This window comes from Hyaena hyaena, unplaced genomic scaffold, assembly GCF_003009895.1.
Source record: "Hyaena hyaena isolate Hyena2069 unplaced genomic scaffold, ASM300989v1 scaffold_598, whole genome shotgun sequence".
Lineage (NCBI taxonomy): Eukaryota > Metazoa > Chordata > Mammalia > Carnivora > Hyaenidae > Hyaena > Hyaena hyaena.
Window position 1 is genome coordinate 266,080 of NW_024081233.1, and position 12,528 is coordinate 278,607.

Consider the following 12,528-nt stretch of genomic DNA (forward strand, 5'->3'; position numbering starts at 1 on the left):
ACTCTTCAAGGAAATCCATGTTTAAGTTTTCTGTAATGCACCTATTAAGTTTTTATGATCCATTTTCTTAAAGGAAGACACTACTGTATCATAAGAAAACAAGATATATTGCTTTCAGAAGCAAAAGTTAAAGAGTTCATTCATTTCAGTCACAGGCATTTTCCAATATTATTTTAATGGCAGAGAAGGAACAAATACCTCTAAGGACTTAGAGGTCAGAGGACTGGAGCAGAGCTCTAAGCACATTTCTTTGCCATCTTATGTTTTATCTTAAAATTTGTTGGGGATTTTGAATGCTATTCTATAACATACCCAGGTGTTTCAATATAAAAATGTTTCAGTCACCAGTAGGAAGACAAGGAGCTGAGCCAACAAGGAGTATGAAATGGGGTTGAGCTGAAGACAGTGGAGACTGCAGAGAAAGTTCTGCCTCTGGCCACTTTTGCTCTTTTGGTATCTATCATATTTCTTGAATCCAAATTTAAATAAATGAGCAGTAACTTGTTTCTCACTTATATCCTTCCAGTTGAACTAACTGCTCAAAAGTACTTTATACTTAAGAAATGTTTTAGTTGTTCATATGTCTGTCCTTGACTGTGAGGACAAAGCATACCATCTACACACAAGTGGGTATCACCCATATTTCCAGTGCCTATCACATCTCACACCTCCTAGGCATGCAATCAATGTTTGCTCCAAGAATGACTGAATGCATGAATGTATTAAACAAATACTACATATTTCCAATGTGTAAGGCAGAGTATGATGATTATAAAAGATCAGAGATTCTGTTGTCAAGAAGCACACATGACAGAGAGATAGATATAAAACAAATATAATCCATGTCAGAAGGTGATAAGGGCAATAACAGAAATTAAGTCAAAGTTCAGTGAGAACACAGAGGAGAAGGCAATTAATTCTGACTAAAGAGAACAGAGTCTTGATGTTTAAATATGATTTAACTGGTAGGTATGGGTAGAAAATGCTTCCAGACAGGAACAGAGAAACATGTAGAAGTTCAAGATACAGGAGTAATTTGGGGGAACGTGAGTAGGTCTAGAATATAGTTGCCCAAAAGGGAGTAGAGCTGGCCAGGTGAGGTTAGCCAGAGTGTACAGTTTTCTTTTTTTAAATTTTTTAATGTTTATTTGTGTGTGTGTGTGTGTGAGAGAGAGAGAGAGAGAGAGAGAGAGAGAGAGAGAGAGAGAGAGAGAGAGAGAGCATGAGCAGGGGAAGGAAAGAGAGAGAGGGAGACACAGAATCTGAAGACAGGCTCCAGGCTCTGAGCTTGTTGTCAGCACTGAGCCCAAAGCGGGGCTCGAATCCACGAACTGTAAGATCATGACCTGAGCTGAAGTCGGACACTTAACTGAATGAGCCAACCAGGCGTCCTGTGTACAGTTTTTTTAAATATCATGCTCAAGAGGCTGATTTTCATTTCATAGAAATGAAGGACCAATCACCTGTTCATTTCAGAGAGAGGACTCTCTAAGTGGATGTCTCAAAGATGGATGGGAAGGAAGAGACATTGTATTTATTCATTTGTTTAACAAATGTTTATCAAACACCCACCATGTTCCAGACATCATGCTGGAAGGAGGCAGTTCAAAGACCTAAACTTGCCCGTAGGGAGAGCTCACTGATCAGCAGGGGAGACAGAGGTGGGAACATGTAATTGTGATAAAGAATGACACGTACAATAGCAGAGACTGTTCTAGGTCAGTAGCTCTAAATATACTATCAATCAAAGTTTTTTCTGAGAAGATACACTGTAAAATATAAAAAAAAACAAATCCTAAGATAATGATGAAAAACAATACCTAAAAAATGCTCTTAGATTTTATTCATTAATAATACAAAAAACTTTCATTCTTATTAAAAATTAAAGGATACTTTTGGGAGAACAATGTGATTGATATATTTTACTCTTTATGTGACTTAAAAGTCTAGTCCTAAGTTCAGTTTATTTCGATACCTGTTTTAAAGGTTATTATAGGTGAAAAAGAGCTCACAAAGACATGTAGATTCAAATAGAAATGCAGCACTGACTGCGTCCCTATAGCACAGCGTGCACTTTTCACTCTCATTTATCAAACAAAGGATTTAATTACCATTAGGCTTGGGAATTTCCATCCTTCTTGATGTCTATCAGTGGTTTGGCAAACAAATCAGTGCTGCATTTTATATTTTGAATACATGGGTTCAAAGCTCATCAAAAATCTTCATTTATAAGGTTTTTAATCATGTTAGGAAATTGCATTTCAAATTGTTTTAGCACGTAGAGGGGACCTTTTAGGACTATATGATCTATTTTTACATTTCAGCACTCTGACACCAAATGTGTGGGTTTTCCAGACCTGACAACTTCCAAGTTTCTGCTTACACCAGCTGGGTGTTTACAAGGTAATTCAATTCTGACACTAACTACATGGTGGGGCTAGCACAGACCCCACTGGTTAAGGGCTCAGTTTCACAAGACTGCCCCCACTTTACACACCAATTGCCAGTCTCAGGCCTCCTATATTTTTGACAGACCAGGTCTGATTCAGGTTCCATAATCTGCTAGAACAGCTCACAGAACTCAAGAAGGCACTTTACTTACTACTCCTGATTTATTATAAAGGATATAACATCAGCACAGCCAAATATAAGAGCTACAGGGCAAGTTATGGGGTCAGGGAGAATGTGCACAGTTTCCATGTCCTTTCTGGGCACACCACCCTCCCAGGACTTCAATGTATTCACTAACCCAGAAGCTCTCCAAACCCCACTGTTTGGGATTTTTATAGAGGTTCCATTAAGTGGACACAATTGATCAAGTCAACAGCCACTGGCAATTAACTTAATCTTCAGTACCCCTCCTTTCTTCTCCCCAGCACTAGGGGGCGGGGCTGAAAGTTCCAATCCTCTAACCACCTGGTTTCCTCAGCCTCCTAGTCTGAAGCTATCCAGGGCCCCAAGAGCTACCGTATTTGCATACAAAAAGACTCATCTCACTCATTACAAGGGGTTTAGAGTGTCATAACAGAAAAACACCCTCTCTCTCAGGAAATTACAGGGGTTTTTAGAAGCTCTTGTGCCAGGAATGGGAATGAAGACCAAATATATTTTTCTTATTATATTACAATATCACAGAGTGACACATTATTTTCAGCAATAAAAAGCCTACCGATTGAAACACTTATAAGCATCTGATTTAAAAAAGCTCTCTCCAGAGATGTTTTAAAATTCTCTTCTACTTTACTGCTAGAGCATGACCTTTACCTTGAAGGACAAAATTAAACTAAAAAAATTTTTTAAAATATTTTTTATGAGGCATCTTTATGACAGTCATTTAACACACAGCAACAAATTGTGACCTCTTGACTTTGTAAAAGACAAATGTGTAGGTATGACAGATCTTTGAAATACTTTACTGTAAGATTACAAGTGACACTGTAGTGAAAAAGATTTTCATGGTTAGTTCCTACCTCATTACAAAATATTGTAATAATTCTGGCTTTATTTTTATTTTTTTTAGTTAAAGTTTATTTATCTACTTTTGAGAGAGAGACAGAGAGAGTAGGGAAGGGACACAGAGAAAGGGAGAGAGAGAGAGTCCCAAGCAGGCTCTGCAATGTCAGCATGGAGCCCGACATAGGGCCTGAACTCACAAACTGCAAGATCATGACCTGAACCAAAACCAAGAGTGGGATGTTTAACTGACTGAGTCATCCGTGTGCCCCATGGCTTTATTTTAAAAGTCTTAAAAGTTAAAAATTTTAAATGCGGTATCAAGCTGGTGCCATACTGTAGCACTTCGTGCAAGTCTACTTTCAACTTCTTTGCAGCAGTGCTTTATTTTGAATCATTATGAAGAGAATACTATTCATGTGTGGTGTTCTCTGTAACCTTAATCCAGAGTCTTTTCTCTATTCAATCAAATCAGATGCACCATCTGATGGTTTTACTTACATAATATTCTGTTGATTTCATTTCATTTATGCTTATATTATTAATACTATTTTCAAACCGGAGTTCTTTTTCAAGAATCTTTTAAACCACTGTCCATTATGCGAGAGCTAGCTTAGTTAAAAGTAGGTTAAGTAAGACTTTTCTAGGCAGAGTTGATGCAAAACGGCACTCCAGGCTGTAAGAGCTGCATGTGGTACTCGGGAATCATAAACAGTTCATGTGGCTTAAGAATAAGCATATGGGAGAGAAAGGGTGGAAGTCGACCAGTGAAGCAGATGGGGCTCATACTAAGGAGTATAGACTGGATGCCGTTGGCAATAGGAGCCTTTAGAGGGTTCTGAGCAGGACAATAAATGATCAATTTAATTGGGTGGAACAACAGGAAGCATGAGAAAGATAGACTAGAGGCTGAGTTCTTAGCCAAGAGACTACCACAATAATCAGGCAAGAGAAGAGAAACGGAATTATGGCGCAGAAAAGAAGGGAAGGAGATACCCTGTCTATTAGAAGGATGGAACTGAAAGGATTTGGTTACAATTCTGGAGTGCAGGAATATATCCAAATGTAATAGTTTGGGCATGGCCAGTGGCTGTGGGAAAGGAAAAGAGGAAGATATTTAGAAGACCTTAAAAAATGAAGACATGACTTTGTAATGATTCACTGTCAAGATGAAGGGTAGGGAAAGAGAAAAGGTATAGGGCTTACAGGCTAGGTGACTGGATACAGGGTTCCGTAAGTGTGGAGAAGAAACATCCATCCTTTCCTTTACCAATTACATAATTAACAGTGCTTTACCAATACCTGCCATGAACCAGGCTGGAGAACATTGAAAAAGAAGAGTTGATATGAAGAGATGGATAGTTTGGATTTGAAATGCCCAGAGATACTTATGTGGATATTTTTAAAAGAAAAATGCAGATCTAAAGCTAAGAATAGAAGAAGGGGCAGAAGATGTGGCTCTCACCTATATATGGATAGAAGATGATACAGCCTTGTAGAAAGGAGGTTTAATTTTAACTGGCTCACTACCACATACCAGGCACTGTCCTCGTTACATGTGACATATGTCATTTAATCCTTATAACTCTCTGATAAAATGTGGGCTCAAAGAAGTTACCCAAACTCATGCTTTCTTTTAAAAATGTGAGATTTCCATTTGATTTTAGCCCAGTTTTATAATAAATGGTTTATGATTTTTGACACAAGGCATTCCTAAAAACTCTATCTTAGAACATATTAATAGTGTGGACTGCAGCATTATTGCCATTTAACTGGTTATGAGCAGAAACCAGTAAAGAGTGTTACTAGTTCAAGTAATGCAGCAGCAGAACTGAATTCCTTGGTGGAAAATGATATTCAATTATATGCAACTGCTCCTGAGAGTTGGTTAAAAAAACCAAAAACCAAAAAACACGTCATATTCAGAATGTGTGTGTGTATATAATATAGAAGACACCTTTGTTGGTACAGAGTGCAAAGCTTGTAGTCCTGTCCCTTGCTTTATTCAGTTTCACCTGGCTACAGGCTCAGCCCTGCTCAGTTCCTGATTTCCTATCTAATCAGGGGATGAGATACATGACTCACTGGTGTTGCTCAAAGAGGTTATAAGTCTCATATTTGGGGATTTGTAACAAGTTACATATATTTTTGCCTCTGTTCTCTCCATTTTCTGATTATCACACTAATATTTCCCCTGGTACCAGGATCCCTGGTAACCCTATTTCCTCTAATCCTATCCCCCTGGGTCAGGCCCTAGCTAGGCCTGGTACCTTAGCCTACTTAGGCTGTTGGCTAGAGTCTTATTCTGACCTGTCTCTAGTCCACATTCTCACAACCCTCTAGTCACTGTCATCTGTAATCTTTTATGGATTCATCTTGCATTGGCTCAACTCATCCAGAGAATCTCTAGAACAGACAAAGCTACTGAAATGACAGAATGTCTTGCTGCAAATTCTACCACATTATGAAGATGGTCATTGCTACCAAACTTACCCATTTACTTCTTATCATATTAGCCTTTAAAACATTTTCACATAATTTCCTTTAAAGCACTGATACTTCCCTGTTTGTTGTGTTATTTACTGCGTATTTCCTCATTACCACTAGAAAGGTTCATGACAGCAATGATCTCATCTGTCTTGTTCATTGCTGTATTTCTCAAGGCCTAGAACAGTACTAAGGACTGTGCTGTCCCTCAATAAAGGTTCCTTACGGTAGATGCCGTTGGTGCCCTGAACAGATCTCCTTTAACCACCAAATACACCTGGCCCCCAGCCACTGCAGCATAACTTCTGATAGCTGCACCCTTCTCCAAAGAACTGCCCTCTGCCAGTGGGGAGCTCTTCTGCCCAGAAATGCCAGGGAGGTTAGAGGATCCCCCAAACCCTCTCCTGGGGACAGTCTATAACCACTGACTTACAGATATGGGGGCAAAAAAGGCTGGCCCATCTTGCTTCCAAATGGGATAGCTAAGTAGTGCCATCCATGCTCTGGAACTCTCTGGCTGAGGCCAGACTTGGCCTAAAACCTCTCTTTTCCACAGCTGTATCCTAACTCCTTTGCTTTCCTGCAAGTGTTACCTCAAAGCTCTCCCTCTCAAATTACGTACACAAACATTTCCATCTCTGGCTCTGCTTCTAGAATACCCAGCCTAGATTATTTGTTGATGGTGTGAATGCATGAATGATGTAAAAATGCAAAAACAATTCTTAGATTTTCTAGCAACGGTCTTAGTTCTTCCTGTACAAAATATTATGGATACATCCCAGTTAATAGCAATTACTCAACGGAGCTGTGAACTGAGCAATCCCAGTAAGACACAGATCTGCTTCCCTCATCTGAACACATCATGCCGTCCCTGTCTGCTCCTGTTGTTGCCGCTGGCGTCATCTGAAGAGTCTGGCCACGGCAATATCTGTCTTACCTAAAAGGAGCAGCGCCTTCTGAAGCATTTTAGATTTTAATAAATAAAAAGGCCAGTGAGAAGTATAAGGCCCTAGCTCAAGATACTTCTTGACTCTCTCTGCTTCTAAGGGTGCTGTGAGAAGCCAGTCACTGATGCTAGCTGGCAAGGCCCAGACAGAGAAGAGCAGATTTCAGTGGTTAGGATATGATGCTACTAACTGGAATTATTGAAATAACTGGGAGTTTGAGTTTATTTTTATTATAACTAAGGACTGAAACTTTTTTGATCTCTCCATCAGAGTATCACTAATTTTATAATGGAAGTCAGTGTGAGATAATAATTCTCTTAGCAAAAATGTCTTTTAGAAGTTAAAAAAAAAAAAACCCATAAAGGATTGGAAGGTTAAACACTACACTGACATTAGTGACTGACTTGAAGGAGGAGAGATGGGATTGGGGTGGTGGCTGAAGGGGACTTTAGCTCTAATTGCAGTGTTTTATTTCTGTAAAGGGAAGAGTGGAATCAAATTTGAGAAACATATTAACAGTTGTTAAATCTCAGTGATAAATTAGGGTAGGTGTTACATAGTTCTATTTACATTTTTTGGATTTTTAAAGTTTTTCTCAATCTAAAAAAAGCACACGACACTTGAAAGGAATGTAGCTATTCTCTAATGTCAGGGGACAGAACAGAACTCAGAAAAAATGCACAGGACATTGGTGGTTCTCAAGCTTGGTTAGCTTGGGACCTAGGAAGTAAAAATGAAAGATCCTCCTGGTTTCCAGTCTTCTCTTCCAAAACAGCCTAGAGCATGCTGGTTGCTGGTTCTTCTAGTTCCAGGGGACTGTGTGCAGCTCTGACTCAGCAACCTCTCTAACCCTCAACCTGCGGGAAGAGCATGGAGAGACTGGGAACAGTGTCGGCCCAGGAGCAACATCACATAAAAGGCCATAGGAGTTAATTTGGTTTACGTTCTTATGAACTGCCTGGGTGACGGCTAATGATACACCCCAGGGGAGGTGAGATGAGGAGGTAAAGTCAGCTTAATAATCTGGAAAAGTGGTCAAGAAAAGAGAAATTTCGTTAAGAAATTACTACTGAAAAAATGGAAAAATATGGAAAATTGGCCAAAGGAAAGACCTTGGGGTCTTTGCTAAGCAAGGATTAGAAATATGATGGCAGAATTGAAAAAAATCAAGCTAGAATACATAGACTAGAAAGTAAGAAAGACTAGGAAGTATTTGACAGTTTTTCCACATGGCTGTAACTTTAGTAAGGAATTTACTAAAGAATGATCATCACCAAAATACTATTTGATCAGCACAACAAAGTCAAGGAGCCACACGGTGCCATGATTAGAGCACAGGGCTGATCCCAGACTGTAAGCAGCCCATTCTGTAGCTTCTGCCAAGTTATTCAACTTCTCTGTGCCTTGGTGCCCTCTTGATCCTGTAGAGGTGCAATGGGCAGAAGTGAGTTACAATCTGAAAAGAGTTCAGAACAATGCTCAGTACAGAATGGCCTGTGTACATATTTGTTAAATAAAGAAACCAAAATAATACAGAAATATAAACGGATTTGAAGATCATCTGGAAAAGAGTACAAAATTATTGCAAACCTAAAGATCTGTATGGAAAGGTTGGAGGGATTGACATAATTCCTATAGTGAAACAGAGGCAGCAGAAGGCATTCTTGGTGGGAGAACTACCGTCCAACTGCTGATAACAGAGCAGCTTCTAGAATAGCTTTTTCAAATTCATAATGGGTAAGGCGAGACAGGAGTATCTCACAAGGTTTGTGTTGCAGCTGATGTGTGACGTGCCTCCAATTCTCTAATGCTCTTATCAGTGCTAAGGATGGCTTGATGGCTCAAAAATAATTTTTTTTCTATGAGACTTAGAAAAGCTTTTAGTTCTTCTATTTTCTGTCGATACATTTATTTTCCTTCTGGGACTTTGTGAAATTCCAAATTTATAATGCCACATTCAGTTTTCTTCAGCTTGAGGAAAAGTCTTGTATGCTCAATTATGCTGTGCCCGTATCTTCCTCTTGGCAACAACTCTTGCGTCTATGCACACACATCCCACGCTATACCAAGCTGCCTCTCTCACTTCCTGGCTTTTAGATAGTATGTTTTTAATAACCACAATGTCCTGTGCTCTGCTCTATACATAGAAAACTTCTATTTCTCCCTTAACACTCAGTTTGAGTGCCACCTTCTCCAGACACCTTCCCATATCACACACGGGTGCAAAGAGCATTGGGCACCTCTCTTCAAGGTTCCCACAGAACCTGCAAGTGCCTTTTTCATAGCTTATATTCAACACTGCACAGCAAATGTTGTAGTCTCACCTGCTGACAAGCCAGCAAGCTCCTTTAGGTCAAGATCAATATCATTATCCATACAGCATCAGTGCTAAGACAGCCACTGAACAAACAATAGGAATCTAATAAATACAAGTAAGATAAATGAATTAGTACATAATGAATAAACCAGACTCCTGTCCTGGTTCCCTACATAGATGAAGAGGCTTGACTGAGGAAAGTGGAGTGGATGGAAATGGGATATAGAAATTAACTATAATGCAAATCAAAGTGAGATAAAAAAAACATGGGGCATGTGGCAAGAAACTAATATTTATTAGTTTGCCTACATATTTAAGTGCCTAAAATAAGTCAGACACTGATTGGTCCTTTCCATATATTCTCTCTAATTTTCACAACCATCCATAATAATTGTATTGAGTATTATCCATAATAATAATATTGAAATATTATTATTTCAATTTGATAAGTAAGGAAATTAAGACTCAAGAAGTTTAAGGCCACCAAAAAGTTAATGGTAAGGATAGGAACTGATCTCTGAAACTCATGTTCTTTCTTTCACAATGGTACAAATTTAGTCCTATGGAGTTTCAGAGGAAGGGATGGTTACACCCAGAATGAAAAATCAGAAAAGATTTCATGTAGAAATAAAACTGGGCCAAATCTGAAGGGTTAGGAGAGAAACGCAGTGCATTTTATTTTATTAAAAATTTGTTTTTAATTATTTTTGAGAGTGCACGTGTGAGAGAGAAACAGAGTGTGCGCAGGGGAGGGGCAGAGAGAGAGGAAGACATAGAATTCAAAGCAGGCTCCAGGCTCTGAGCTGTCAGCACAAAGCCCGATGCAGGACTCAAACCCATAAACTGTGAGATCATGACCTGAGCCAAAGTCGGATGCTTAACCAACTGAGCCACCCAGGCGCCCCATGAGAAACAGTGCATTTTAGATGAAGAAATAAACACAGGCATGGATACAAGTTCAAAACTTGTAAGTAGGACATAGAATGGTCCAGTCTGAAATAAACTGAGCATACATGAGGAAAATCCCACTAAAGACAAAGTTTGGACTATACAGAGAACCTGGGAATTCTAAATTTACAATGGGCATCACTATTAAAAAAATAACCAAGAGCATGATGTGCCATCATCTTCACATATGAAGGTTAGCAAATGAAAAAACAAACAAACTGGTAAAAAAAAGTATTTTAAAGTCCTAGGATAATTCTTAATACAGAAGTGTACTTTTATCCACAGAGGAAATACAGCTGCAGAAGTTGACATATCAAGTGTTCTCTTTAACATCAAAGTAACATGACATTGTGGAAAAACAAGTAAACAGATGTACTTCACAAATATGAGCCATGTAGTCTCTTCTATTTGCAATATACAACATAAAAGTAACTATATCCATTAATCTTTTAAATCACCTAAATCATACTCAGGACAACATCTTGATTTTAACTACAGACAGGAATGAAATTGCCCAGCTTGCACATTTTATGAGATCTGATCATTAAAGCATAAGATGGTAATACTTAAAAAATACACTGGTTGTATGTTTTATTCATGTATGTTTGGCGGTGGTTTTACTTATCGAGATTATGTTTTGAGTGGCCCACAACTCATTTTGTTGGAATGACATCTATAGAAATGTGACTGATTATTTAGATGGTAATAACACAAACCCATTAGAAGGAATCTAAAATAAACAAAGATGCTATGTAGGTCACCCATAGATCAGAGAAGTCCAGAATATTTTTCTGATTGCTATTTTTAGGTCTTTTAAAACATATGTTTCTCTTAAAGCAAATTTACGAACTTAAATTTTATGTCAAATACAGCCCCAAAGCTGTATATAATGAAAAACCTCCCCACATTGAACTTAGTGAGAATGTCAAGTTTAATTAATGAAAATCCATTAACATTACATATTTTAAATAGAAATGGAGAGTTTTTGCTTCTAACTTTATATAATAAATTAAATATCAAGTATTGCCAAATAGAGATACCTGAGTCCCTGTTACAGTGAGTAGATATTTTATTTGTAATAAATCACCAGTCAATAATGTAGTGCTATCAACAAAAATAATACAAATATTAGGTTTTGAAACTTTCATTACGTTTTTAACCTAGGAAGTTTTCTCACAGATCACAGATCTATACATTTATGTGGCCAATGTCAAAATTAGCACAGCACATACATGAGCAGCACACAGTTCTTTACTATTTATGGGTCATTTGTTACCTTAAGACAAAAGCTGGTATAAAAGACTGTAGGCAGAAAATAAGCATGTGGTATTTCTCTCTAATCTTCTGAACTTAAAAAAAAAAAATGATTTATTGGGGCACCTGGGTGGCTCAGTCGGTTGAGTGTCCGACTTTGAGTCAGGTCATGATCTCGCAGTTGGTGGGTTTGAGCCTCGCGTTGGACTCTGGGCTGACAGCTCAGTGCCCTGAGCCTGTTTCGATTCTGCGTCTTCCTCTCTCTGTGCTCCTGCCTCACTCGTGCTCTGTCTCTCTCTCAAAAATAAATCAACATTAAAAAACTGCTTAAAAATGATTTATTTTTGAGAGAGGAGAGAGAGAGAGGGAGCGAGCACAGGGGAGGGGCAGAGAGGAGGGAGATACAGAATCTGAAGCAGGCTCCAGGCTCTGAGCGGTCAGCACAGAGCCCAACACGGGGCTCGAACTCACAAACTGTGAGATCATGACCTGAGCCAAAATCAAGAGTCAGATGATTACTGACTAACACAGGAGCCCCCTACACAGTATTATTTTTTTTTTTTATCTCCCAGGATTAAAATAACAATTCAGTCTAGTTTTAACTTGCTTATTACTTGGAATATTCCTTGATTTCTCTATTTCTCTCTCTCCCTCCATCTCTTTGTCTCTGTCTCTCTCTATTTTGGTTCATCTGCTACTTATTTTTATTTTATTGATTTAGAGCAGGTTGGTTGATAAAGGTAAAAACAATTCATGTCAAGAAAATCTATTTGATTAAAAGCTATCCCTGAACCAGTAGTCTGACCACACAAAACTAAATAATCCACAAAGTATTATAAGGAAGGCAAGGAGACTAATAACTTACTTCTATATTTTTGGTTCCTTACCTCATACCTGAGATCATATAGTTGACTGTGTCTCTTTGTGAGCTATTTTAGCTTCCTGTTAGTGAATAGGCTTAGCCGCTACATACTTTTATTCTAACTTAAGGGCTTTATGTTGATGAAATCTGCTCCTAGAATTTAATGTTCATCACTTTCTGTCCACAAAATATCTATTAATTCATGTTTATAAAGCATTAGTCACTTTAAAAATAAATTTTGCAATGTTTTATTGCCTTTT

General features: G+C 38.4%; 1 protein-coding gene across 4 annotated transcripts in view; it reads right to left on the bottom strand.

The window, feature by feature from the left end:
* Positions 1-12,528, bottom strand: part of VWA8 (von Willebrand factor A domain containing 8) — a 349,620-nt gene that overhangs the window by 164,092 nt on the left and 173,000 nt on the right. The window lies entirely within an intron of this gene.